General features: G+C 46.0%; 1 protein-coding gene across 1 annotated transcript in view; it reads left to right on the top strand.

Moving 5' to 3' along the window:
- The window catches only part of PKD2L2 (polycystin 2 like 2, transient receptor potential cation channel), an 806,718-nt gene that overhangs the window by 426,332 nt on the left and 353,153 nt on the right, over positions 1 to 27,233 (top strand). The window lies entirely within an intron of this gene.

Genomic DNA, 27,233 nt, shown 5'->3' with positions numbered 1-27,233 from the left:
GGATGATGGACAGATATGGGAAGTGTGTTTTTTCATCAGTGACTTTTACCCTTAGATCGCTGAACTGTCTTTCGCACTTTACGAGGCTACAAAGAGATCTCCTGAAGGAGTTAGGAGATACTCTCCAAGGTTCATTGGCTGCAGGGGTGTCAGAAAAGGTCACTTCTCAGCTATCTACCTTAAATTCCATCATTAACTCCTCCATGAGACTAATATCCTATGCAGCAGATGGAGCGAGCAGGGCAGTAGGTTCTGGAGTTTCCCTGAGGAGGCACTCCTGGATGCGCTTGTGCAACTTTGCGTAGCCCTTCAAGTCTACCTTTACCAACGCCCCTTTTGATGGTTCCTCACTTTTTGGACCTAAAGTCAAGGACACATTCACCAGATGCGAGCAGAAAGGGAAAACTCTCTCTGCCACTGGGGTACATCTTTTTGTTCCTTCAAGACCGTATCCTGAAGGTCAGAAGAGTGGGAAAATGTGGTTCAAAAGATCCCAGGGAGTTTTTCATGACACATGAGGTGAACCCTTCCCCAGGGGCAGAGGAGGAGGCAATAATGGTAGACATCATCCTAGAGACAGTGGGGAGGTCCACAAAACCAGGGTGACCATGATTCCTTTCACGGCTGGCCCTACCAACACTCCTGAAAGGAGGCCTGTCTGCTCTACTCTGGAGGCAGTTGGGGGGCATGTTTCTTTGTACCCAGAAGGCTGGCGAGATATCACAAGAGACAAGTGGGTACAAAGTATAATATCCAGAGGCTATTCCATTCCCTTTTGCCATCCTTCCCCACAGATCAGAACAATCCCAGATGTTCCACCCAGTCAATGGGAACAAGCAACTGTAGAAATTCAAAAGTTGCTAGACAAAAGAGTCGTCCAAGAAGTCCCCACAGACCAAATAGGATTCGGAACTTACTCAAGATTCTTTTTAGTGTCAAACAGAACAGGGGACTGGAGACCCATTTTGTATCTCAACAAACTAAATGAATCTGTGAAGACGTCCAAGTTCCGAATGGTGACACTGCAGTCAATTCTTCCCTTTTTAGGGAAAGACAATTGGATGTGCTTAGTAGACCTCCAAGATGCGTAGTACCACATAAAAATGGACAGAGCATCAAGAAATCACTTACTATTCCGGCTGGGAGCCAGTTATTACCAGTTTTGAACTCTGCCCTTTGGTCTCACTACAGCCCCCAGAGTGTTCACCAAATGCATGGCAGTAGTCACGGCTCACTTGAGACGTCTGGGATTCCAAGTGTTTCCGTACCTAGATGACTGGCTCCTAACTGCCACCACCAAGCATTTACTTCAACAGTCGAGGGACACCACTCTTCAAACTTGCTCCCGGGTAGGGATTACAGTCAATTAACAAAAATCTGCCTTGTTGCCCTGTCAACATATTACATTCATAGGTGCAGATCTCAACAGCGTCTCCAGTGGCATGACTTCCACCAGACAGGGTTTCTGTTCTCAGGCAACAAATAGCCAACCTTTTACCCAGCAACAAAGTGAAGGCAAAGACAGTTTTGAAACTCCTAGGGACTATGGCTTCAACAATCATCTTAGTTCCCTTAGCCAGAATGCATATGAGAATTCTTCGATGGCTTTTGTTTGCTCAATGGTCATTACAAGAACTTCCCATATCTCACCTAGTCAGAATCACAAACTCATGCAAGAGAGATCTCCTATGGTGGCTTTGGTCTAACCAGGTGACCATAGGATGACCCTTTGTGCCACAACTACCTGTAGCTACAGTGACCATGGATGCCTCCCAGGTAGGGTGGGGGCACTATCTGGGAAGGACAGTCCAAGGCATATGGCAAGAATATGAGGCCCATCTACACATCAGTGTTCTAGAGATCAGAGCAGTGCTTGTAGCATTACAGGCACTCCAGGACTCTCTTCCACTAGGAACGATTGCAGTCCAGTCAGACAACATGTCGGTAGTCTGGTACATAAACAAAAAGGCGGAACCAGATCATACCCCCTTTGTCGAGAGGCGCTGAGAGTATGACAATGGGCACTTTCTTCCCAGTGTTTTCTAGTACCAAAGCACATCCTGGGGAAATACAGTGTGATAGCAGACAAGCTCAGCAGCCGATTTTAATGCCTCACGAGAGTGGTCTCTGAACCAAAACATAGCGGAGGAGGTCTTCCGAAAATGGGGCCAGCCTTGCTGTGATCTTTTTGCCACTACCATGAATACCAAATGCAGATGCTACTTTGCCCTAACCCCACTCTGGGGGAGACACCAAGAGAAGCACTCATTCATGATTAGCCCTCGGGACTTCTGTACGCTTTCTGCCCCTTTTCCTCTCATACCCAAAGTCATCCAGAAAGCAAAACTCTTGGGAAGCAGGCTGATTCTCATTGGCCCATACTGGCCCCATCAGATTTGGTTCCCTTTTCTCTGGCCTCACCTACTGGAGAAACCCAAGGTTCTGGACCCAGTGCCAGACCTTCTGACTCATATGTCTGGAACTCTTCATCCTGCTCTCCAAACCCTCAATTTGACAGCATGGCTGCTCCACTTCCAAACTTAGTCAGGCTTCATGACTTTACACCAGCAGTAAAACCTCTCACAAAGCTTCGACCAGAAAGTTATATGCTAGTAAATGGAGGAGGTTCTCCTACTGGGCACAAGCAAAAAACATTGACCCTTTTTCTGCCCAAATCAGTTCAGTTTTGGAATTTCTTGCGGGACTTTTTCAGCAAGGCAATGCAGCAGCTACAATTAGAGTCCAACTAGCTGCAATATCTAATTTCCACATTGGTGAATATACTCCTAACCTGATGTCACACAAATTGTGTAAAGCATTTTTAAAAGCCACTTGTTTATTGAGACATCCCATAAAAGAACCTCTTTCTCCATGCAATTTGAATTTTGTTCTGACTCACCTAACATAACCTCCATTCAAGCCCTCATCATCTTGTGATCTCAAATTCCTTTCTTGAAAAACTATTCTCCTGTTAGCCATTACATCTGCAAGAAGAGTCTCAGAGTTGCAAGCTCTATATATCAAGCCACCATACCTGATTTTCCATAGAGATAGAGTATCCCTACATACTAACCTGTCCTTCGTGCCAAAAGTTTGTTCTCAGACCAATTTAAATCAATCTATTGAGCTCCCAGTGTTTTTTTCCCAATCATAGCAACAAGACAGAGTACAAACTTCACCAACTGGATGTGCATAGACAGCGTACATTTTATCTGCATAGAACTAATGATTTCAGAAAAACAGATCAATTGTTCATTTCCTTTTCTGAAGCAAAAAAGGGCATGCTGGTTTCAATAATTACACTTTCAAATTGTCTCTCAAATTGCATTACTTTTATATACTGCTCAAATGACAAGAATATACCATTCAAAGTTAGAGGCCACTCGACCAGAGCATTAGCAACATCCTGTGCTTACCTGGCCAGATTGTCAATGGACAGTATTTGTGCTGCTGCTGCTACATGGGCAACTCCTCATATGTTTATTACTTATTTCAAAGTGGATTTGGCCTGCAGGGACAAGGCTTCCTTTGGTTCTACTGTGCTCAAAGGTGTTCTTCCGTGAGCCACCCAGGAAAATGGTGCTAGGGAAGCTGTCCCGTCCAGTAAGAATGAAGGCGAGATAGGACGACATAACATAAAGAAGTTATGTACTTACTATAATGTTCCATGTTTGTTGTCCATCTCGCCATTCATTCTTATGACCCTCCCACCTTCCCCCAGCCAAGGACTCCTGAAGGACCTAGAGGTGAGGTTTTTCCTTCCTTACTAAGGAGCTCCTTTGTAGTTTTTCCTTGTTGTTTCTATACCTGGGGTATCATTGGTAGTTTACACAGATTATTTATAGTTGGCAGCAAATGAGATCTGGGGGAAGTACACCACTGCATGATGGGATACCTTTTTGCCACTAGCCAAGTTAGAGACTTTGAGCTAGTGTATTCAGCTGAGTTGGAGCCGAGGATCGGCTCCAAACCCATCCAGTAAGAATGTATGGCGAGATGGACAACAAACATGGAACGTTATGGTAAGTACATAACCTCTTTTTTCTTTTGCAGAATCAAAATTAAGCAAACCAGTTACTAAAGAAACTCTAGCCAAATGGTTAATGGAATGCATTTCCTTTGTCTACAACAAATTAGGTTTGCCCTTGTCGAACTTTAAGAGCCCATTTAACTAAGTCCATTGCAGCTAATATTTTTGTCCAGGTCTTCCACAGATGATACCTTTGCGGCTGCAACTTGGGCTAATCTTCATAACTTTATTACTCATTACAAATTGGATCTGGTCTCGAGAGGAAAAGCAGCCTTTGGCTCAGTAGTGCTCAGGAATGTCCTTTCTTAGAATCTTCCTGAGATTCAGGTAGCTGGGGAATCTGTCCCACTTGTTGAGGAATGAATGAAAATTGACGACATCAGATAAAGAAGTTATGTACTCACCATAACATTCCATCTGTTTTGTCTATTTTCATTCTTCCTCAACTCCCCTCCATTCAGTCCCCTACCCTTTGGTTTCTAACTTCTGGAGGAATGAGAAGATAATAAGAGAACCAATGTTCGTGCAGTTGAGCACCAGGTATTGGTTTCTCATGTTATAATTGCTTCTAATTTTCTATGAAGCTAAAAGTCCAGCAAACAAAATCTGAGGTGTGGTAGGGGACTAGAGCATTATGGATAAGGGAAGAGATCAAGAGTTTCTGGTATCCATGAGCTGTAAAACACGGCCGAGTCAGATCCGAGGGTTGGCTCCAAACCAACTTGTTGAGGAAGAATGAAAATGGACAACACAGATGGAACATTATAGTGAGTACATAACTTCTTTGTTTCAACAAAACGTAGGTAAGCAGATGTTTAAACAGAAATGACAAGTGCATTTCAAGAAGAATTCTGGAAACTCTCAAAGCAAAGGACAGTCCAATAAGTCAAAATAACTGTTTAAGAGACTGTGTTCATTATTTACCTTAAGCCAAACTATCCACTTCCCGTTTTCTTTCCTGAACCCAAAAATGAGAGATAAAGGTTACTCCATACTTTGGATATCCTCATACAGCTGAGGTATTATTTTGACGGAACTAAATCTTATTTTCAGATCAATTTGTGAATGTAAGAAGAAGGGGCAACTTGTGTCAAAACTGACTGTTTCAAAATGGTTGTCTAAGGTGGTTACTTTTTGATCCGATATTGTCCATTTCCTTCTGATTCAACTGTTGGGACTCGGATCTGAATCAGATACAGTCTCGGCACCTATAAACCTTTGCATTCCATGGCTGTGACTCCTCCCTTACCCAAAATTCCCTCTTCTCCCTTAGAATACCCCAGATCTCCCTTGCCACCTGAACTAAACAGTCACTAGGCTCCGAGCTTTTGGCAATAAGTCACTCTAAATCTTTTCTGATCTTAACTTTTAGTTGGTGCCTAGCCTACACACTTTCCTTTTTGCCGACCTTTGTCACCATTTAATACAACAAAAAAAAAAAGAAAAGAAAAAGCAAGTTTATATATTGATCAAGCTGGACTGTTTTTATATATAAATATACTCGTATATAGAGAATTGCTTCTTTATTAGCTATTACAAAGTGTTTTCAAAAGTTGTTTCAATACTTAGTCTTTAGAATATAACATTTTCTATTTACAGCTAGCTATAGTAGCTCTTAGAGCTTGGTGTATTGTGTACTGTTGTGTTGTGAGTATATCTTAGTGATAGATAGTTGAGTGAAGTTTTGTGAATTATGGCTAATAAAAGTTTTTAAAAAAGCGTTCTAAATGTGGCTACAAAATCCCCCTCAAGATCTCGATTTCTTTTGTGTCTACTGCTTGGAAGTGGCGCATCTTGATACAGACTGAGAAGCCTTGCTGTTTTCAGCTGCAAGACCCTTCAAAGCCAGAGGTTGAAGTTCATGTTGAAGGGTCTCCTTCCAGTGCAGCCAGGTTTGACTAAAACAGGTGCATCTCCTTCTTTATCAAAATCATCAGAAAAACTTAAGGGGAAGGAAAAAGAACTTTCAACACAGAAAACGTCTACTCAGGAGAGCAAGACTCCAGAGGAGGGGCTGAAAAAAGCCAAAAAACAGTCTCCCAACCCAGCAGCTTCCTTGGGTCTGGCACTGAAAATACTGAAGTCTTTGGATTCGAGGTCCTGCTGGATCTGTTCTCCTTCTCATCCACTCCAATTTTCCCTGAAGCTGGTTAGCTCTTGGCTTCATTTGTCAGATACTCCAAGAAAAGCAACAGTACAGATCCTCCTTGATCACCTGTTCTTCCAGGTCTGTTCACTCTTCAAGGAGCCTTACCAAAGCTGCCGTCAACAGGATGATGTGAAGATTGTTACAGAAGCAGATACAGTTGGGGTTCTGTCTGCTCCATTTCCTCAGATCGATCCGAGAACATCCCCAATGACCCCTCCACCAATTCTTCCATTGCAGATCTGATCTTCAGATCCACAGCCCTTGGATCCAAACATTCCTAGAGCACCCACATCAACACCGATAGTTCTGTAGTGCTTTTCACTTCAGCTCTGACTATTCCTTTATCTCTCTTGACTCCAGTATTGTCTGACTGGGACAAGAGTCATATCCAAACCATCAGGGCCAGTGCCTGAGGGGATAAGTTGACTCCTAAACTTTCAGATTCATCCCTTCCCCTCAGAGCCTCCTCTCTCAACAGATCGGTTCCAGTGTCAGAGTCAGAGCTGGGGTGGGCTGGGGCCTTGGGAGCTTTTTCTATTCACCTAATTAGAGAGATCTCCTGGACTCTGATTTCCACTTCAGTTTCCGAGGCTTTCTAGTAGGTTCTTACCAAGTTAAGAGAAGAGGTGCCTCTGTTATATTCAGATCTCTCTTAACCTCCTATGTATACTGCTTTGGACTCCATATCTTCATGAGGACAGGGACAGTCTGCTGCCAAAAGCCTCAGTGAAGTACTGTCATCGAGTTCTCTGTCTGACTCAGATCCATCTCCAGAGATTCCCCAATGACAGGTCCAGAAGAAACAGACTTGAAAATGGAAGCACTTAGATTCCTCACCACAGCCTGTCACATAAAACCCTGATTTGGATGAAGGGGATGATTTCCCTAGATCTCCCTACAGATATACCATCTTTGGTGAAATCCTAGAATTGATGAAGCAGAAAAGGTGGGAATGGTCCTCTGATAGACCTTCCGTGGAAGGAAATGTGCTCTCGGAGGCTTTTGAAGTGGACTGTTCTGCTGCCTGGGTGGTTCACCCCTCCTGACGTCATCATTGATTTGGTGGCTCAGAGGGCCTGGAAGGAGACTGATACATCAGAATGAATTACCAAGAAACCTGCCAAAATTTTGGCAGCACCAAAAGACACTGTTCACTGGAGAAAAGACCTCTTATAGATGCTATGGTTCATAGGTTCATAGATTAGTACTAGGCTAACTGCCCCTGCGAGCCATTTTAAGCCTAGCCATTTATCCCCTGTGAGACTCAAACCCTGTACCTTGTGTTTGTAAGGCAAACACCTTAACCATTAGGCCACCCTCCCAACCCTATGGTCAGAGCAGCATCCACAAAGAAAGGGCTCTCCAAAGAGAGCACATATGTCCATTCCCTAATCAAAAATGTAGGGCCTTGGACAGGTTTGGAAAATGGGCTTACACTTCAGCGACTTCTTCTCTAAGAGGGCTGAACTGTCTTGACCATATTACTCATTTCCAGAGCGACTTGACCAAAGACCTTAGCAATTCTTTATCAGGTAATTTGCCAGTGGATATCCAGAAAAATGTGGACTCACAGCTATCTAACTTAAATTCACTTTCTAATGTTTCCATGCATTTGATTTCCATTGTAGCTGATGGAACAACTAGAGCAGCAGGTAATCGCATAGATATTTGCCATCATGCATGGATGTGGTTGTGTGACTTTGTGGAAAGCTTTAGAATGTCCTGTACACCCTTTTGATGGCTCTACTCTTCCTTGGACAAACCCTGGCATGGTAGGTAAGGGGGTAATTTTAATGGATGTTATCCTAGGGGCAGAGGCAGTCTACAACACCAAGAATTTTGCAGTCACTTCTCCAGAAATCATTTCAGTGCTCCTGAAGGGTTTGCTAACTGCTGCATGCTGGAGACAGTTGAAGGATGCTTAATGTTAAGTTGTCAATCTCGCCTTCATTCTTGCTGGATGGGTTCGGAGCAGAACCTCGGCTCCGACCCGGCCTAATACTAAAGCTCGAGAGCTATTTTTACCGGCTCGAGGCTATGCTATGTCCCATAATGCTAGGCGTCCTATACCCAGATCTCGTTTGCCGCTTCAGCTACAAGGTTGCGTTTTCACCGGCTCCAGGTCTTATTTAAAATTTTTTATATTTATAGTTAGTTTTTGATTGATATTTTTCCCTAGATCTTTTCTAGTAGTGTTAGTAGTCTCCTGACTAGTCTTCCCTCCATTTATTAATAGTTTTCCTACTCTTTTCACCCTTAAGGTGGTTAGGCCTTACCCCCCCCTCCTTTATAGTAGGTTTGTACAGGTTCCTTTCAGTAGGTGTGTGTGTGGAATTTTGTTTTTGTTTTATCATAGTAACTTTAAGAGTGTCTTTCAAGTGTTGTGTGTGTGTTTGTATACTTGTTTAGACTTTTTTGTCCCATTCCTGTGGTATCATGTCTAAGGATACCAAGATATCGGGATTCAAAAAGTGTGACTCGTGCTGTCAGAAGATGTCTCTGACAGACGGTCACACTTCTTGTGTGTATTGTTTGGGCCCTCTGCACCTGCAGGACTCTTGTTCCATCTGTCATGCTTTTAGCCCAAGAGTCCTGCAGGAGCGCAGAAATAAGCTCATCCTAAGGGGCTTATTGAAGCCCGAAGGTTCTCCTACCAAGCCTCTGTCAGGAAAACCTTCTAAGCCTGCCAAATCGTCGGCTCCATGTCCGGAGCTGGCGCCGAGCGGACCTTCTTCTGCCTCATTGGTTCCGGCCGGAACCGATACATCGAGGCCTCAGTCGGCTCCGACATTGGTGTCGAAGCCGTCTCCAAGCTGAAAGCGCTCCTGATCTCCTTCATTGGAGTCGGTCAGGTTGGCTCTGAAGTCCCCTTTGCTGTCAGAGCGGAGCCATAGGTCTCACTCCTCTAGATCTTCCAGGCTTTCGGACCACAACCTCGAGAGGGTAGTCAGTAGGCTTTTGAAGTCGCAGGCGCTCGCCCAGTTATTGCATAGCCCGTCTCAACAGACAGCGGCTTCTCCAATGCCTGCTCCAGTTCCTCCTCCGACTATTCCTTCGAGCTCGGAGCCGGAGGCAATCGGGGTTGGTACCGTGGGGGCGTTGGAACCGATTCCACCCTTATCGGTTCCTTCGTCGGCTCCGATCCCTTCATTGGCTCTGTCCTTGGAGGGATCTGGGCATCGGGACTCCCTCATCGGTTCCGAGGGGGCAAGTGGCATCGGACCCTTGTCCGACCCCGTTCTCCCTCTCGGAGCGTCGGCGCAGGTGAGCTCGGCCCCGACATCGGCCTCGGAGCCATCCCTCTTGGTGCCGGGAGGAGCTCTCATCTCTTCGGAGCTGGGACCCTCCTCTCTGCCTGATAGGGGTGCATTTGAGGTCATGAGGAGTGTGCTGGCTCCTATACCGGCACCACGGTTGGCCCCATCGGCCCCTCCTTCCATGGTGCCTGCTTCGGCCTCTGCCTACCCTCCCGAAACCAAGCATGGAGAACCAACGCTCCAGGTCGCCCCATTGGGAGTATCCTCTTCTTCTGAGGCCTCCCCTGATCCTGCGAGGGAGCCCCCTCGGAAGAGGACATGCAAGAGGAAGCATGTGGACTCCCCAGATTCAGTGACATCTGACACCGACCTGGATGATTTGGAAGGGCCCCCAAGGTCCCCCTCTGAGGATGTCTCATTTTCTGACATCCTAGAGATCCTTAAACAGAGGGGGAACTGGTCTGCCCTCAACCCTTCCGAGGACGAGTCGGTGTACCTGGATGCGTTCGGTTCTCGCCCTTCCACCTTCTGGGTGTCCCTGCCTTTCGACCCACTCATGGAGGTGGTGGCTCGGAAGGCGTGGACGGCTCCGGATACTATGGAACCAACTCCCCGGAGGCCCACAAAATTTATTACAGCCCCTTCGGACAAGCAGTTTCTCACTAAGGGCGTCCCCGTTAATGCCATGGTGGTGGCAGTGGCCACTAAGAAGGAGTTGGCTGACCCTTCAGTTCCTGTCCATCCTCCTAATAAGGAATCTAGGACTATGGATAGGTACGGCAAGCGGATGTTTTCTTCAGCGACCTTTGCCATGCGTTCGCTGAATTATTTGTGCCATTTCACCCGTCTTCAGAGAGACCTTCTCAAAGAACTAGGTGATACCTTACAGGACCCATCAGCTGCGGGGTCTCAGGAAAAGATCAACTCCCAGCTAGGGACCCTGAACTCTATTGTAAACTCCTCCATGCGGCTCATTTCCTATGCCGCCAATGGAGTGAGTAGGGCTGCAGGCACGGGCGTTGCTCTAAGGAGACATGTCTGGATGCAGCTTTGCAACTTTGCCGACCCCTTCAAGGCATCCTTCACTAACACCCCCTTTGATGGTTTTGCCTTGTTTGGACCTCAAGTGAAGGATACATTGACCAGGTGCGAGCAGGAAGGCAAGACTCTCTCTGCCGTAGGAGTCCGTTTTTCTACCCCTTCTAGAACATACCCTAAGGGTCAGAAAGGTGGGAAAATATGGTTCCGCAAACCTCAGGGAGTACTGCCTGATGCACGTGGTGAGCTTCCCTCCAGAGGCAGAGGAGGGAACAATAATAGACGCCGCCCGAGGGGCAGGGGGGGTCCACAGAATCAGAGTAGCAGAGAATCTTTCTCTGACAAACCCTTCCAGCACCCCTGAGGAGCTGCCCGACTGTCTGCCTTCGGAGGCAGTCGGGGGAAGACTATCACTGTACCCAGAAGCCTGGCATTCCCTCACGCAAGACAAATGGGTATGGTCAATCATATCCGAGGGTTACAGAATTCCCATTATTCACACCCCACAACAGCCAAAAGGGCCCCTTCCAGATGTTCCACCTGGTCTGAGGGATCTAGCAGCACTAGAAATTTCAAAGCTGCTAAGAAAAAGGGCCATCCAGCCAGTCCCAGCAGACCAACAAGGATCCGGTATCTACTCCAAGTTCTTTTTGGTACCAAAAAAGACAGGGGACTTGAGACCTATTTTGGATCTCAGCAGGCTGAACAAGTCGGTTCAAAGAACGAGGTTCCGGATGGTCACGCTACAGTCCATTCTACCCTTTCTGGGTCAGGACAATTGGATGTGCTCTATAGACCTTCAGGATGCGTACTATCATATCAAGATGAACAGGCGCTCCAGAAGGTTTCTCCGCTTCCGGCTGGGAGCCGGTCACTACCAATTCAGAGCCCTGCCCTTTGGCCTCACCACAGCCCCCAGGGTGTTTACCAAATGCATGGCAGTGGTTGCGGCTCTCCTGAGATGACAAGGATTCCAGGTGTTTCCATATTTAGACAACTGGCTCCTTACTGCCACCACCAGGCATCAACTACTCCAATCCAGAGATTACGCTGTACAAATGTGCAACGCGCTAGGTATCTCTATAAATTTTGAAAAGTCTGCATTGTCGCCTTGTCAGTCTATTACCTTCATAGGTGCCATTTTAAATGCAGTGGAGCTCTCAGCAAAACTACCCACACAAAGAGTTTCAGACATTTGCAACCATGTTCAGATCCTATTACAGGAGAGCAGAGTCCAAGCCAGATTTGTACTTAAAACACTTGGTCTCATGGCAGCAGCAATCACTTTACTCCCCCTAGCGCGTTTTCATATGCGGATCCTGCAGTGGATGCTATTTTCCCAGTGGTCCTTTCAGCAGCTCCCCATGTCACATACCATTCTAATCACTCAGTCATGCAAAAGACACCCTTCTTGGTGGACGGTCTCCCCTCAGGTACTCCAGGGCAGACCTATGGTCCTTCCTCCTCCTGTTGCCACTGTGACAACGGATGCCTCTCTGATCGGGTGGGGGGGGGGCATTTTCGGGGCAGGACAGTCCAGGGCACATGGCAACCCTTCGAATGCCACTTGCACATAAATGTTTTGGAAATGAGAGCGGTACTTTTAGCGTTGCAGGCTCTTCAGGACTCTCTACCCACCGGGACTATTGCAGTTCAAACAGACAATATGTCTGTAGTGTGGTACATCAACAAGCAGGGCGGAACCAGATCCTACCCCCTATGTCGAGAAGCACTCAGACTTTGGCAATGGGCGATCTCTTCTCAATGGTTTCTGGTAGCAACGCATATTCCCGGGAATTCCAACATCATAGCGGACAGACTGAGCAGAGCCATTCTCATGCCTCACGAGTGGTCTCTCAACCAGACAGTAGTGGAAAGAATTTTCAGAAGGTGGCGTCAGCCTTGCTGCGACCTTTTTGCAACACCTCTAAACAGCAAGTGCCTAGACTTCTTCACCCTCTTCCCTCTCCCAAGTCTACCCCCAGAGACGCTCTAGTTCATGATTGGCCCCAGGGTCTTCTGCATGCATTCCCCCCTTTCCCTTGATTACTCAATTAATCCAAAAAGCAACTGCCTTGAGAGCCAGGATGATCCTCATTGCCCCTTACTGGCCTCGACAAATTTGGTTTCCGTTCCTGCAACGCCATCTACTGGAGCAGCCCTGGCATCTGGACCCAGTGCCAGATCTTCTGACCCATCAATCGGGCGGGCTGCATCAGTCCCTTCGATCTCTCAACCTCACAGCTTGGTTACTCCACTTCCAACCCTAGCCAGGCTTCCCCTTATCTCTCAACCAGTTTGCGATATCATCCTCGCTTCTCACAAGTCTACTACCAGAAAGACTTATGCCAGCAAATGGAAGCATTTCTCTGTCTGGGCAGGGGAAAAACACATGGATCCCTTTACGGCTCCTGTCCAGACAGTTCTAGAGTTTCTAGCAGAACTCTTTCGATTGGGCTCCTCCTCAGCTACCATCAGAGTTCAACTGGCAGCTATAGATGAAGGGAAGGTAGTCCACACAGCCTATCTGGACCTTGCAAGGTCCAGATAGCTGTGAACCTTCCTTCATCTATAGCTGCCAGTTGAACTCTGGGAAGGTAGTCCACACAGCCTATCTGGACCTTGCAAAGGCATTTGACACAATACCCCACTCGGGCATCATAGATAAGCTATCCAGCTTAAATATAAACCCCTATGTCACAAGATGGGTCGCAAACTGGCTCAAAGACAGAACCCACAGAGTGAGAGTTGCTGGAGCCATGTCAGACTCAAAACCGGTCACAAGTGGCACCCCACAGGGTTCTGTCCTGGGACCACTCTTGTTTGGTATATACATTTCCGAGGTACAGGCAAATGTGGGAGGACTATGGCTCACCAAGTTCGCAGACGACTGCAAACTGGGCGCAATAATCAACTCTCCAGCTGACACAAACATCCTTCAAAAAGGTCTCACAGAGACAGATAACTGGTGCCAGCGCCATGGTTTAAAGCTAAATGCCAAAAAATGTATAGTCATACCCTTTGGCAAAAACAATGTGCCCACAAATTACCACATAGGCGGAAACCCATTAAGTACAGAGAAAGTTATTAGGGACCTGGGGACCCAAGTTGATAGCAATCTCTCCTTTGAAAACCACATTGCCAAAGTGGTTAGAAAGACCTTCTACATAGCCCACCTCATCACGAAGGGTTTCACATCTAGATCAAGAGAGGTAATCGTGCCCCTTTATTCATCCCTCATCAGGCCCATCATAGAATACAATACCTTACCCGACACCTGCAGCAATTAGAAAGACCCCAAAAGTATCTCACCAAGAGGATCAAGGGTCTCAAACAGATGCCATATACTGCTCGGTTAAAAAAACTCCAGCTCTACTCAGTTGCATACCGCCTACTTCGAGGCGATCTATGCCTGACATACAAAGCTATGTCAAATCCAGAATTAATGGACATGCTCCACCTCAGTAAATCTAAATCCCTTAGAGCCACATGCTCGAGGGACTTGAACCTCAGCACAGAAATATATAGAACAGGTTCATAACCCAGAGGCTCCCTTCGCTCTGGAATAGAATTCCAGTTCATGTGAGGCAGAGCACCTCACTGAATCTCTTCAAGAAGAATCTCGATAAGTGGATGGGGGATCGTAGGTTTGTCCCAGGGATTACTCCCGTGTCACTATTAGACAGAGGCACAGTAAACTAAACCTTAAAAAAGGGCACAGTATACTCAAATCAAGGGGTGGCGTAAGCCATACAGAATCGGGCTAGGCTTATAATTGCCCCAGGGCAGATAGCCTAGTATGAACCTATGAACCTATGAACCTATTGCAAATTTCCACGTTGGCTTGTCAGAGACCAGCATCATGTCCCACAAACTTTGCAAAGCCTTTTTAAAAGGAACCCTTTTACTTAGGCCCCCGGTTAAGGGCCCTCCCCCACCGTGGGACTTAAATTTGGTACTGTCTTCTTTAATTCTTCCTCCCTTTGAGCCGGCGGCTTCTTGTTCATTGAAGTTGCTCTTGTGGAAAACACTCTTCTTAGTAGCCATCACCTCAGCAAGAAGGGTCTCGGAACTTCAAGCCCTTTGCGTTCACCCTCCTTATCTTGTTTTTCACAAAGACAGAGTGTCACTTAGGACTAATCCGTCCTTTTTACCCAAAATAATCTCAGAGAAAAATCTGAATCAGACCATAGATCTTCCAGTCTTCTTCCCAAATTACACCAATAGAGCTGAACGAAAGTTACATTGTTTGGACGTTCACCGTCAATTACACTTCTACCTGGATAGAACTAAGCAGATGAGAGAATCAAACCAGCTCTTCCTGTCTTATGCGGAAGGGAAGCAAGGCCAACCAGTCTCTAAGGTAACTTTGTCCAGGTGGTTGTCCTATCTTATCATGTTGGTCTATCAGTTGAGGAACAGGGAACTTCCTACTAAGCCTAGAGCCCATTCAACCAGAGCTTTAGCTTCTTCAATAGCCTTTCAGGCAAGATTGCCGATGGAGTCCATTTGCGCAGCGGCCACTTGGGCCTCTCTTCATACCTTCATTTCTCATTACAAGCTCAATATGGCCTCCAGAAGTCGGGCTGATTTTGGTTCCACTGTACTCAAGAGTTTGTTCCATTGAGCCACCAAGGATTTAGGTGCTAGGGACGCTGTCCCATCCAGCAAGAATGAAGGCGAGCTTAATAACTTAACACTGAGAAGTTATGTACTTACCATAACGTTCCATGTTAGTTGTCTTCTTCTCGCCTTCTTTCTTGCATCCCACCCTCCATCCCCCTAGCCTGGGAAGATCTAGAGTACCTTGTGAGAATTATTGCCACCTCAGTTATTTCCCCAGCTAGCTCCCTTGCCCCTTTTTTTTGCTAGCTATCAAACGAGTTCTGGGTATAAGACGCCTAGCATTATGGGACATAGCATAGCCTCGAGCCGGTAAAAATAGCTCTCGAGCTTTAGTATTAGGCTGAGTCGGAGCTGAGGTTCGGCTCCGAACCCATCCAGCAAGAAAGAAGGCGAGAAGAAGACAACTAACATGGAACGTTATGGCAAGTACATAACTTCTCATTCCTACACCCTCAAGCCTGGGTAGGTGGGGGGGGGGGGGGCAAGCATCACCTCAAATTTATTGGTGTTGAGGATAATCACTAGAGGATACACCATTCCATTCCTCTCCCCTCCTCAAGTAAAAACAAGGATTTCTTTAGTGCCACCACAACAAATGGAATTCGCAAAAGCAGAAGCCAAAAAGCTGTTGGAAAAATGGGACATCTGTCAGGTCCCACCAGACCAGATAGGATCCAGAATCTATTCAGGTTCTTTTTAGTTCTAAAAAAGACAGGGGACCTAAGATATAATGTTATGTTGTCCCCATCTTGCCTTCATTCTTGCTGGTAGGGTTTGGAGCCAGTCCTTGGCTCTGCCTCTGCTATAGTTCAAGAGCTTATACTGGCTTGAGGCTAACCCCTATCTCAACATGCCTAGCTGTAGCTACCCAGATCTCGTTTGCCGCTTGCAGTGTCGAGATTGTGACTACTGGCTCAGGCTAAGTATTTAGAGTTTTTTTGTATTTTGCTGTCATCCTTACCAGGATTTTACTAGTTTAATTAAACGTTTTGGTGTCTAGCTTAATCCTCACTTGACTAAGAACCTTCTGACCTTCCTCTGCTGTTGTTTTTTGGTTTCTTCTTGGCTGTCATTTTCTTAGTCCTTGCTTTCCCTTTGAGCCCATTTAACTTAGAGGGTTCCTTTCTTCTTTCCCCACTGTTTGTTGGAGTAGCCATTTAAGCTAGAAGCTCCCTATTGGGGGAGTCACCATTGTACTTAGAGACTCTCCCTTTCTTCTTCTTCCTTTCCTAACAAAAAAAAAAAAAAAAGTTTTCCTTGCTTGTTTTGTTGTTGTGTATTGTTAGCCATTATAGCCTTATTTTTGCTGTTTGTGTCTTCCTAGTTATCCAGCATGTCTAAAGAGTCAAAACCCTCAGGGCTTTAAAAAATGCGACTCTCGTGTTGCCAAAAAATGTCCCTTATGGATGGGCACACGAGTTGTGTATACTGTTTAGGGGCTGTTCACCTGCAGGACTCATGCTTTATCTGTTATGCTTTTAGTGCTAGAGTCCTGCAGGAGAGAAAAAATAAACTGATTCTGCGTGGCCTTTTTAAGAACCCTCAGGACCCTTTGTCTGTGATTCCTCAGCCAGCAAAACAGTCTGACAAATCTCCCAGACCATCCTCAATGATTCCGATTTTGGAGCAACCCAAATCTGCTGTAAAATCTTCGGCTCTGTCAGTTCCCAGTGTCGGCTCTGACAAAGCTATGTCTCCGGTGGCTCCATCAGTGTGTTCGAAGACAGTCCGGGCCCATAAAAGAACTAGGTCTCCCTCTTTGGAGCCAGTGCAGTCTGCTCCACAGTCTCCTTTGTTGCAGTCTGTGGCAGACAGTTACCGGTCCTCTTCTCATTCCTCTCGGTCCTCCAGGCTTTCGGATCATGATGTGGAGAGAGTGGTTAATAGGCTCCTCAAGTCACAGGCACTTGCCAAATTGCTATCGAGCGCAGCCCTTAAGGAATTGGCTTTTTCGGCCCATCCAGCTTCTCTATCGGTTCCTCCTCAGACTCTCTTGAGCTTGGAGCCAGAGTGCATAGATGTCGTGGTGGTGGAACTGTCGGATCCGGTTGCTTCTACTTTATCGGTTCCCACTCCCACTCCGATCTCCTCGATGTCTCAGTCCATTGAGGGATATAGGCACCAAAGCTCTCTCGTTGGCTCCGAAGGGGGAAGTGGCATTGGACCCTTGTCTGGCCCTGCTCTCCCTCTCAGAGCTTTGGTGCAGGTGAGCTTGGCTCCCACATCAGCCTTTTCAGCCATCACTCTAGGTTCTCAGGAGATCTTTGGGCTCTTCGGAGCTGGAGGCTCCTTCGGCTCGGGACAGTGGAGCCTTCGAGTTGATGAGGAATGTGCTGCCCCCTGAGACCGCTTCACCCTCAGCTCCATTGGCTCCTTCTCCCTCAGTGCCTGTGCCTGCTGTTGACTATCCTCCTCCCTCCAAGCATAGGAAACCTATGCCCCAGGACACCCCATTGGGTGACCCCACTTCTTTCGAAACCTGCCCCGAACATTCGGAGGAGGTCCCTCAGAAGGAAAAAATTTAAGAGGAAGCATCTGGACTCCCCTGAGTCCATCACTTCAGAAACAGACTTGGATTAATCGGAAGGGTCCTCACGGTCCCCCTCTGAGGATGTCTGTTTTTTGGACATCTTGGAAATCCTTAGACAGAGGGGTGGCTGGAAGTCCCTAGCCCCTTCTGAGGATGAGTCTGTCTACCTGGATGCATTTGGTTCCCGACCCTCCACCTGTTGGGTGTCTCCGCCCTTTGACCCACTTTTGTCTGTAGTGAGTCAGAAGGCATGGAGCACTCCAGAGACCACGGAACCAGTTCAGAGAAGACCAAATGAATTTATAACTGCCCTCAAAGACAAGTCCTTTCATTCCAAAGAGGTTCCTGTTGATGCTATGGTGGTGGCAGCAGCAGCCGCTAAGAAGGAACTTGCGGAAACTTCTTCATCTGTCCATCCACTGAACAAGGAGTCCCATACGATGGACAGGTATGGGAAGCATATGTTCTCTTCAGCGACCTTTACACTGAATTATTTGTCACACTTCAGACGACTTCAGAGGGATTTCCTAAAAGAGTTGGGAGGTACCCTGCAGGATCTTACAGCTGAAGGAGTTGCGAACAGGGTGGCTTCTCAGCTTGTGACCTTGACTTCAGTGGTTGACTCCTCCATGAGGCTAATTTATTATGTGACAGATGGAGCGAGTAGGGCAGCAGGTACTGGAGTTGCTTTGTGGAGACACTCCTGGATGCGCCTTTGTCAATTTGCAGAGCCCTTCAAGTCCTCCTTTACCAATACCCCTTTTGATGGCTCTTCCTTGTGTGGGCCTCAGGTAAAAGAGACTCTCACTAGGTGTGAAAAGGATGGCAAGACTCTCACTGCCATGGGAGTCCATTTTTCCACTCCATCCAGACCCTACCCTAAAGGTCAAAAGAGTGGGAAAATGCAGTTCTGTCTGACACACGTGGAGAATTTTCCCCTAGGGGCAGAGGGGGGAAACAATAACGGAAGACCCTGGCCTTGCAGCAGGGAGGTGCCATAGCAGCAGGGTGACAGAGATACGTTCTCTGCTAGGCCCTTTCAGCACTCCTGAAGGGAGGCCCGACTGTTCGCCTCTGGAGGCAGTCGGGGGCAGAGTATCATTGTACCCAACAGCCTGGCAAGCTATTACAAAAGATGCAGGGATACTGTCAATAATATCCGGGAGTTGCAAAATTCCCTTTTCCCAGTTACCCTCCTCAAGAACAAAATGTTCAGTCCCAGACGTTCCACCCAGTCTTTGGGATCAAGCAACCCCAAAGGTTCAAAGGTTGCTAGAAAAAAGAGCCACCCAAGAAGTCCCTGCAGTCCAAATGGAATCCGGAACTTACTCAAGGTTCTTTTTAGTTCCAAAAAAGACAGGGGACTGGAAACCCATCTTGGATCTCAGCAAGCTAAACAAATCATTAAAAAAGGGAAGTTCTGGATGGTAACACTGCAGTCCATTCTCCCCTTTTTGGGTCTGGATAATTGGATGTCCTCCATCGATCTCCAGGATGCGTACTACCACATAAAAATGGACAGGCGATCCAGGAGATTCCTATGCTTCCAGCTGGGAGCCAGTCATTATCAGTTCAGAGCTCTGCCCTTTGGTTTCACCACAGCCCCCAGGGTGTTCACCAAGTGTATGACAGTGGTCACGGCTCACCTGAGACATCTAGGATCCCAGGTGTTTCCGTATCTAGACGACTGGATCCTCACCGAGCATCAACTGATCAAAGCACGGGATTGCACAGTTCAAACCTATTCCCAGCTAGACATCACCATAAACTATGAAAAGTCTGCCTTGTTGCCTTGTCAGTGTATTACCTTCATAGGGGCAGACTTAGATACAAGAGCCATGATAGCAAAGTTGCCTCAAGACAGGTTTTCAACAATTCGTCAGCAAGTTTCATTCCTCTTGAAAAAGAAGAGAGTTCAGGCAAGAGAGGTATTGAAAGTCCTGGGCTCAGTGGCTGCAGCAATTACTCTAGTCCCTATGGCTCGCTTCCACATGAGAATTTTACAGTGGCTTCTTTCTGCTCAATGGTCGTTCCATGATTTAACAATATCACATATGATCTCGATCACGGAATCTTGCAAAAAAGACTTAGTATGGTGGCTTGTCTCCCCCCAGGTGACTCTGGGCAGACCCTTTCTAGACCCCCATCCAGTAGCCACAGTGACCACAGATACCTCCCAGATAGGGTGGGGGGGGCATTATCTGAGACAGACTGTCCAAGGAATGTGGCAACCACATGAGTACCACTTGCACATCAGTGTTCTAGAGATGAGAGTGGTGCTTCTGGCATTGCAAGCACTTCAGGACTCTCTACCTACCGGAACTATTGCAATTCAGACAGACAATATGTCAGTGGTATGGTACATCAACAAACAAGGCGGGACCAGATCTTACCCCTTGTGTCGGGAGGCCCTTCGAGTATGGCAATGGACGATGTCTTCCCAACGTTTTCTGATTGCGATGCACATTCCCAGGAAATCCAACATAATAGAGGACAGGCTCAGCAGGGCTATCCTCATGCCTCACGAGTGGTTCCTGAAGCAAGAAGTTGTGGGCCAGCCATGCTGCAATCTTTTTGCCACTCCCCTCAGCAACAAATGCAGCAGCTATTTTGCCTTAGTCCCCCCACTGGGACAGTCACCCAGGGATGCACTTGTTCACGATTGGCCTCTGGGACTACTTTATGCCTTTCCATCTTTTCCTCTGATCCCTAAGGTCCTTCAGAAAGCAAAGTCACTGGGTTGCAAGCTCATCCTCATTGTTCCATACTGGCCTCGTCAGATATATTTCTCGTTTCTCTGCCATCATCTACAAGTGGAGCCTTGGATCCTGGACCCAGTTCCGGACCTCCTGATGCATCAGTTGGGCGTGCTCCACCCCTCCCTCCAAACTCTCAAGCTGACAGCTTGGTTTCTCTACTTCCAGTCTTAGCCAGGCTCCCCAACATTTCTGTAGCAGTACAGCACATCCTGGTGTCTTCTCACAAACCCACTACCAGAAAGATTTATGCTAGCAAATGAAAGAGGTTCTCTTTTTGGGCAAAGAAAAATGACATTGATCTCTTCACTGCTCCTGTTTGTAAGATTCTTGATTTCTTGGCAGAAACGTTCGAACGAGGGGCAGCTGCAGCTGCCATCAGGGTCCAACTGGCTGCCATCTCCAATTTTCATGTGGGAGAGTTGGGCTCTAATATCATGCCCCATAAGCTGTGCAAAGCATTCTTACGAGGTACAACCCTTTTACGGCCCTCAATAAGAGAACCCCCCCCGGGACCTAAAGTTTGTTTTAGCCTCGCTACCGCTAGGCATGTTGGGATAGCTGTTAGCCTCGAGCCAGTTTAAGCTCTTGAGCTATAGTAAATTAGCTGAGTCAGAGCCGAGGATTGGCTCTGAACCCTACCAGCAAGAAGGAAGGCGAGATGAAGGATAACAAACATGGAACATTATAGTAGGTACATAACTTCTTTTTTTGGATCTTAGTAATCTAAACCAAGTTGTGAAGCAGGCAAAATTCCAGATGGTCTTGTTCAGTCCATCTTACCTCTACTTAGGTAGGATGATTGGATGTGCTCAATAGATCTCTAAGATACCTACTACCATGTAAAAACATAAACAGGCAATCCTGGAGATTTCCCTGTTTCATGCTGGGAGCTAATCATTTTCAGTTCAGAGCTGTGCCATTTGGATTCAACATAGTCCCCCAGGTGTTTACCATAAATGCATGGCAGTGGTGATAATCTGTCTCAGACTGCAAGGATTCTGTTTTTTTCCCATACCTGAACAGTTGGCTCCTAACCACTTTGACCAGGACTATATTAATCCAGCAGAGACTTTTATTCCAGTTACTTCACAATTTCGGGAGGTCTGTGTAAATCTGACAGAGTCAGTTGAGTCCAACTCAGTAGATAGAATTAATTGGATGCCACCTGGACACTCAGATAGCCACCTTACCACAATCCAGGAGTCTTTCCTTTCCTCAAATAGTTGAGCAAGTGTTGTCTGATCTATCACCTCCAGTGAAACTAATCCTGAAAATTCTAGCACTTATGGCTTATGTAATCATATAATCACATGACCACCTCTCCAGGTTTCACATGAGAGTTCTTCAGTGGACCCTTTCAGTACTGTGGCCCCAACTTTCTCAACACCCCAGTCAGACTAATACCTATGAATCAAACTCACATCAAATGGTGGATCACATCCTCAGAATTGTTAAAAGATCGTCCATTCCATCTTCCACCTCCAATAGCTGTGGTTACCACGGATGCTTCCCTTTTTGGGTGGGGGGCATTACGAAGGGAAGACCATTCAGGGTACTTGCACATCATTAGAGGCCAGCCTTTACACCAGTGTACTGGAGATGAGAGCAGTCTTACTTGCATTGCAGGCATTTCAGGGCTCTCTGTCAGTGGTTATTGTTTCGATTCATACTGACATGTCAGTAGTCTGGTACATCAACAAGCAAAGAGGAACCAGATCTTGATCTTTATGTTGGGAAGCCATGAGAGTGTGGCAATGGACAATGTCTTCCGGTTGCTTGCATATTTCAGAGACTTCCACTGTACTAGTGAACAGGTTAAGCAGATGCATTCTTCTGCCTCATGAGTTGTCCTTTGCATCTCACCTGAACAAGGGGAGCAGCTACTTTGTCCTGATCCCACCTTAGGGTCAGTCACTGAGGAACACTCTGATCCATAGTTGGCTCCCGGGTCTCCTGTACACTTTTCCCCTTTTCTGATAATTACAAAATTCATTCAGAAAACCCAAAGGTACAAGGCAAAATTAATTGTCATTACTCAGTATAGGCCTAGACAAGTCTGGTTCTTGGATCTTTGGCCTCTCCTCCTACAGCCTCTCTGGATACTAGCACATAGCCTAGATATCTTATCCCACCCATACGGGCATCCTCTCCTGGACCCAAAGGCCTTGAATTTAACCGCTTGGTTCCTCCAAATTTAATGATGGCCAGAGACATCAGGTTCTTAGACAGTTTAGTACATATCCTTACAGCTTCACAGAAGTCTAGCACCTGGAAGCATATCGAAGTAAATGGAAAAGATTTTCCTTTAGGGGTATAGAGAAGGTTTAGACCGTATTTCTACACTTTTTTCCTCCACTTTAGATTTTTTGTTAGAATTGTTTCCTAAAGATTCTAGCTTTTCTATTGTCAAAATACAGCTCATAACCATATCTAATTTTCACTCTGGATAATATGAGACTCCTGTAGTCTCTTTAAAGGTTTGTAAAGCTTTTCTAGCTTTTCTTTTCTGAGAGGGGACTTTTTTCTTCGATACCCATCCCCATCAGGATCCGGGTCCTCTATGGAGTATTTCATTAAAGCTTCAAGCCCTCACACAGCTTCCCTTTGTACCAACAGCTTCTGTAGATTTAAAATTTGTAACATGGAAAACGATCTTTTTGGTGGCAGTTACCTCTGCAGAGAGTATGTCAGAATTGCAAGCCCTTTCATGTAAACTGCTATATCTAGTTTTTCATAAAGACAGATAAAATCTCTTTGCAGATCTAGGAGACCCTCTTTCAGATACCCTCCCTGTGGGAGGAATAAAGAAGCTTTGTTGAAGTTTCAAGTAGTTTATTCATTTAAGTAGGTAGATGGATGAGTGTTCTTGTTCTAATACATTGCATTCAACAGGTCAGTTATTTAAAGGCAGTTACAAACAATGCTGGTTCTAGGTGACTTGGTCATGTTAACTAATGTCACCAGTGATAAGTGAGTTGAAGACCCAGCCTATTCCAGCCTGTGCCGGGGACCCATGCTAATGGTAGGAGGGGTGTATATGCCCCTGTTGGCCAGTGTGTGCCTACCATAAAGTCCAGCAGCCCTAGTCAATTAGCTACTAGCTGGCAGAGTCCTTTTGCCCAGCATGGGTTAGCTGGGGCTCTGTTGAGCAAAAGCTGGATGTAAAATCGATCAGTCTGCCAAATATGAACTAAGAATTGCTGCACTCAGTGTAGAGTCACTGACAGGAAGCTGCTTAGAAGAGGATGACATGATAGTACAGAGGAGGCTAAGCATCCTGTGTATCTAAGAGACAAGATGGAAGGGCAGTGCAGCAAAGCAATCTGGCTTGGGATCTAGAATCTGCTAATCAGGAGGAGGATAAGCTAAAAATGTTGTGGGAATTGTGTTGAGAGAGAGAGGCTTCAGAAGGCAGTGAGGGATGTCATCAGAACTGATGACAGACTCGTGGCAATCAGACTCCAGTGTAACGCTAGGGCAGTGTTGATAATCTCAGCTTATGCCCCACAGCAGGGTTGTGATAGAGAGGAAGAGAGTGCATTCAACAGCAGTTGCAGGATCTGCTAGATAAAACAGGAAAACATGAAATTGCTATTGATGATGGGTGACTTCGGTGCACATATTGGGGCAGACAGAACAGGATATGAGGACTGTGTCCACATGGGTGGGGCAACAGGAATAAAGGAGAGATCATTCTACACTTCTGTCTGGCAAATGGCGATAGTAGCCAAATCATGGTTCAGAAATAGAGATAATCACAGGACCACATACAAGATGGCCAACATGCAACGTAGGTAGACTTGCTCAGAGTAAGGAAAGGGCACTGAGGTAGAATCAATGATTGCAAAGTCAACCCAAGTGAAACAGTCAGCCGACAGCATAAACCACCTGTTGCCACAGTCAGTTGCAAGTAGTGGGCAGAGAAGACTCTAAGATCAACAAGCTGAAGACCTGGAAGTTGAGGAAGTACAACAGTTCAAGGAATTACTCAGGACTTTAGCACCACAAGAAGAGGAGGAAGTAGGTGAAGTTGAAGAAGAATGACATTGACTCAAAACAGCATGCGTGAGGACTACAGAACAGATATATGGCTGAGCCAGATATGGAAATATTGTACATAAGGAAAGCTGGTGGTGGAATGCAGAAGTCCAGGAAGTCATCAAAAGAAAGAAGAGTACAGGAAAAAGTGGAAGATAGAAAAGAAGGACCAGGCTAAGAAGGAAAACTGGTTGGCTAACAAAGAAGCTAAGAAAGGAGTTGCAATAGCAAAGAACAGGGCATCAGAGGCACTCTACCATCTTCTGGAAAGTGACTCAGTAGGTGACACAAAGAAACTATATCAGGTTGCAAGGCAAAGGCAGAAAGATAAAGATGATAGTCAGACACCCTTCATAAGGGATGCCAGCAACAACCTACTCACAACTCCACAGGACATTAAAGGCAGGTGGAAGGAGTACTTCCAGCAGCTTCTGAATGAAGAAACCTCACAGAAGCTGTACTGTCCCAGACATAGCTTATGATGAGAGAAGAAGAGGAGTCCACCGTAGAAGAAGTAAGAATAGCACTAAGGAAAATGAAGTCAGGAAAAGCAGCAGGCTCAGATGAGGTCACATCAGATATGATAAAAATACTGGGTGAGATAGGGGGGAAATGGCTCCTAAGGATACTCACAGCAATGTACAGAGAAAGGTATATCCCAGATGACTAGAGAATAAGCATGTTAATGCCAATGTACAGGAACAAAGGGGACATCTGCAACTGTGGGCAGTACAGAGGTCTCAAACTCCTGTCACATTGCATGAAAGTTCAGGAGAGGGTGCCTGATAAATAGAAATGCGGAGTAGTAGAAAGTAAGATGAGAAATGAGCAGTTTGGATTCAGATCAGGATGCAGCACAACTTACTCAATGTTTGCAGTGAGCTCGATGGTTGAGAAGAAGCTAGAGATGTGGACTCAAGTATGAACAATGTTTGGTGTCACAGAGGGGTTCTCAGTGAGAATGGGTATACACCAGGGTTCAGCTCTGAGCCCACTCCTGTTCATACTGGTGATGGACTACATTAGCAAACAGGTTGGAGGGAATAGATCAACAAAGTTACTGTATGCAAACAGTGTGGTATTACAGGCAGACTCTGATCAAGAACTACAGGAAAGGGTTGGGGAATGGAATACAAACTAAAGGCACATAGGATGAAACTAAGTACAGATAAGACAGTGATAATGCAGCAAATTGGGGGAATCAGAAGAAGTTGAGAATTGAGATAGAGGGGAAGATAGTGGAATAGGTTAATAACTTCAAGTATCTGGGAGGTGTGGTTGAGGAGAAGAGACGTCTGAGTGAAGAGGTCAAAGCTAGAATCAGAGGGGCTACAGCCAACTGGCATAGAGTGTCAGGTGTACTGTATGACAGAAGAATGCCAAAGAAGTGGAAAAGTAAGGTGTACAAAACAGTGGTGTGACCAGTACTGCTGTATGGGACAGAAACCTGGAGAGTAAAGGCAGAGCAACTGAGGAAGCTAGAGGTGACGGAAATGAAGTGCCTAGGAAGGGTGGTAGGATGCATACTGTGGCATAGATGAAGAAATGAGAACATAAGAGCAGAAGCCAAAATAGCTCCAATTGCAGAAAAGATCAAACAGAACAGATTACAGTGGTTTGGGTACATGCAGAAAAGGAGAGGACAATCCGGTGAAGAAGATTTGAGACAGACAAGAAGAAAGATAAGAGATGAGCAGTTCGGATTCAGATCAGGATGCAGCACAGCTTACTCAATGCTTGCAGTGAGATCGATAGTTGAGAAGAAGCTAGAGATGAGGAAAGTGTCCAGCTGGGCATTCTTAGACTTGCACAAAGCATATGACAAGGTCTCAAAAACACTGATTTGGACAGTACTTCTGTGGTTCGAAGTCCCAGAAACATTGTTAGAATTAGTGCAACCTATATACAAGGACCCAATGACTCAAGTACGAACAGTGTTTAGTCTCACAGAGGGGTTCTCAGTGAAAGTGGGTGTGCACCAGGGTTTAGCTCTGAGCCCACTGCTGTTCATACTGGTGATGTACTACATTAGCAAACAGGGCATCCAGCAAAAAGGTGGATGGGTTATGTGAGAGATCTGTAACTGTCAGGCATAAGTGTCGAAGAAGGCAGGAGTGTGGCATTGAATTGAGACAGATGGTGACAGCACAACAACCTGACTCCATGTAGAAAATGAAAAAAAAGGGGTTGATGATGATGATGATGATAATGATGATGATGATAGACAATGGTGGGAGGGTCCAGGGGAGCCAATTCCTAGAAAATCTGAGAGATGGAAAAGCAAGGAGACAATCCCAAAGCTTATCCCTTATTTGAATATTCCTAAAAGACCTTTGAGGATTTACCAGCTCAGCAGCATGTTGATCCTAATTCTTAGTTAAAAAGTTTGTATTTCTAACAAACAAAACATGACAACACACCATGAGCTACCAATATACAACAATATTTAAGAAAATATTTTTGCTTGAGCTTCATCAGATCCATCTAACAGAGTGATCTGCACTATGATAACTGAAGTTGAAAATGTCTGCTTTTACAAGACTATCACCAGATTTTATAGTCTGCTTTATAACACATGTAGTATGTACTCTGTTTCTTGTTAGTCCTGCCACTCTCTGGGTCACAGGTTGGATTTCAGACTTGACTCTGGAGTTTTGGATTACCTCTATTTTCATAAAGACAGTTTTTTTTCTAAAACCAAATCCCTCCTTTATTCCAAAGGTGGCATCCAAGTAAGATATAAACCAGTCCATTAACCTACCAGTTTTCTTTCCAAAGTTTTCAAAGGAGAAAATACATTACATTT

Source organism: Protopterus annectens, chromosome 4.part0 (assembly GCF_019279795.1).
Source record: "Protopterus annectens isolate FY-2018-M chromosome 4.part0, PAN1.0, whole genome shotgun sequence".
In the NCBI taxonomy this organism is placed as follows: domain Eukaryota; kingdom Metazoa; phylum Chordata; order Ceratodontiformes; family Protopteridae; genus Protopterus; species Protopterus annectens.
The sequence above is the reverse complement of the archived record's forward strand: the minus strand, read 5'-3'. Positions and strand labels throughout refer to the sequence as shown.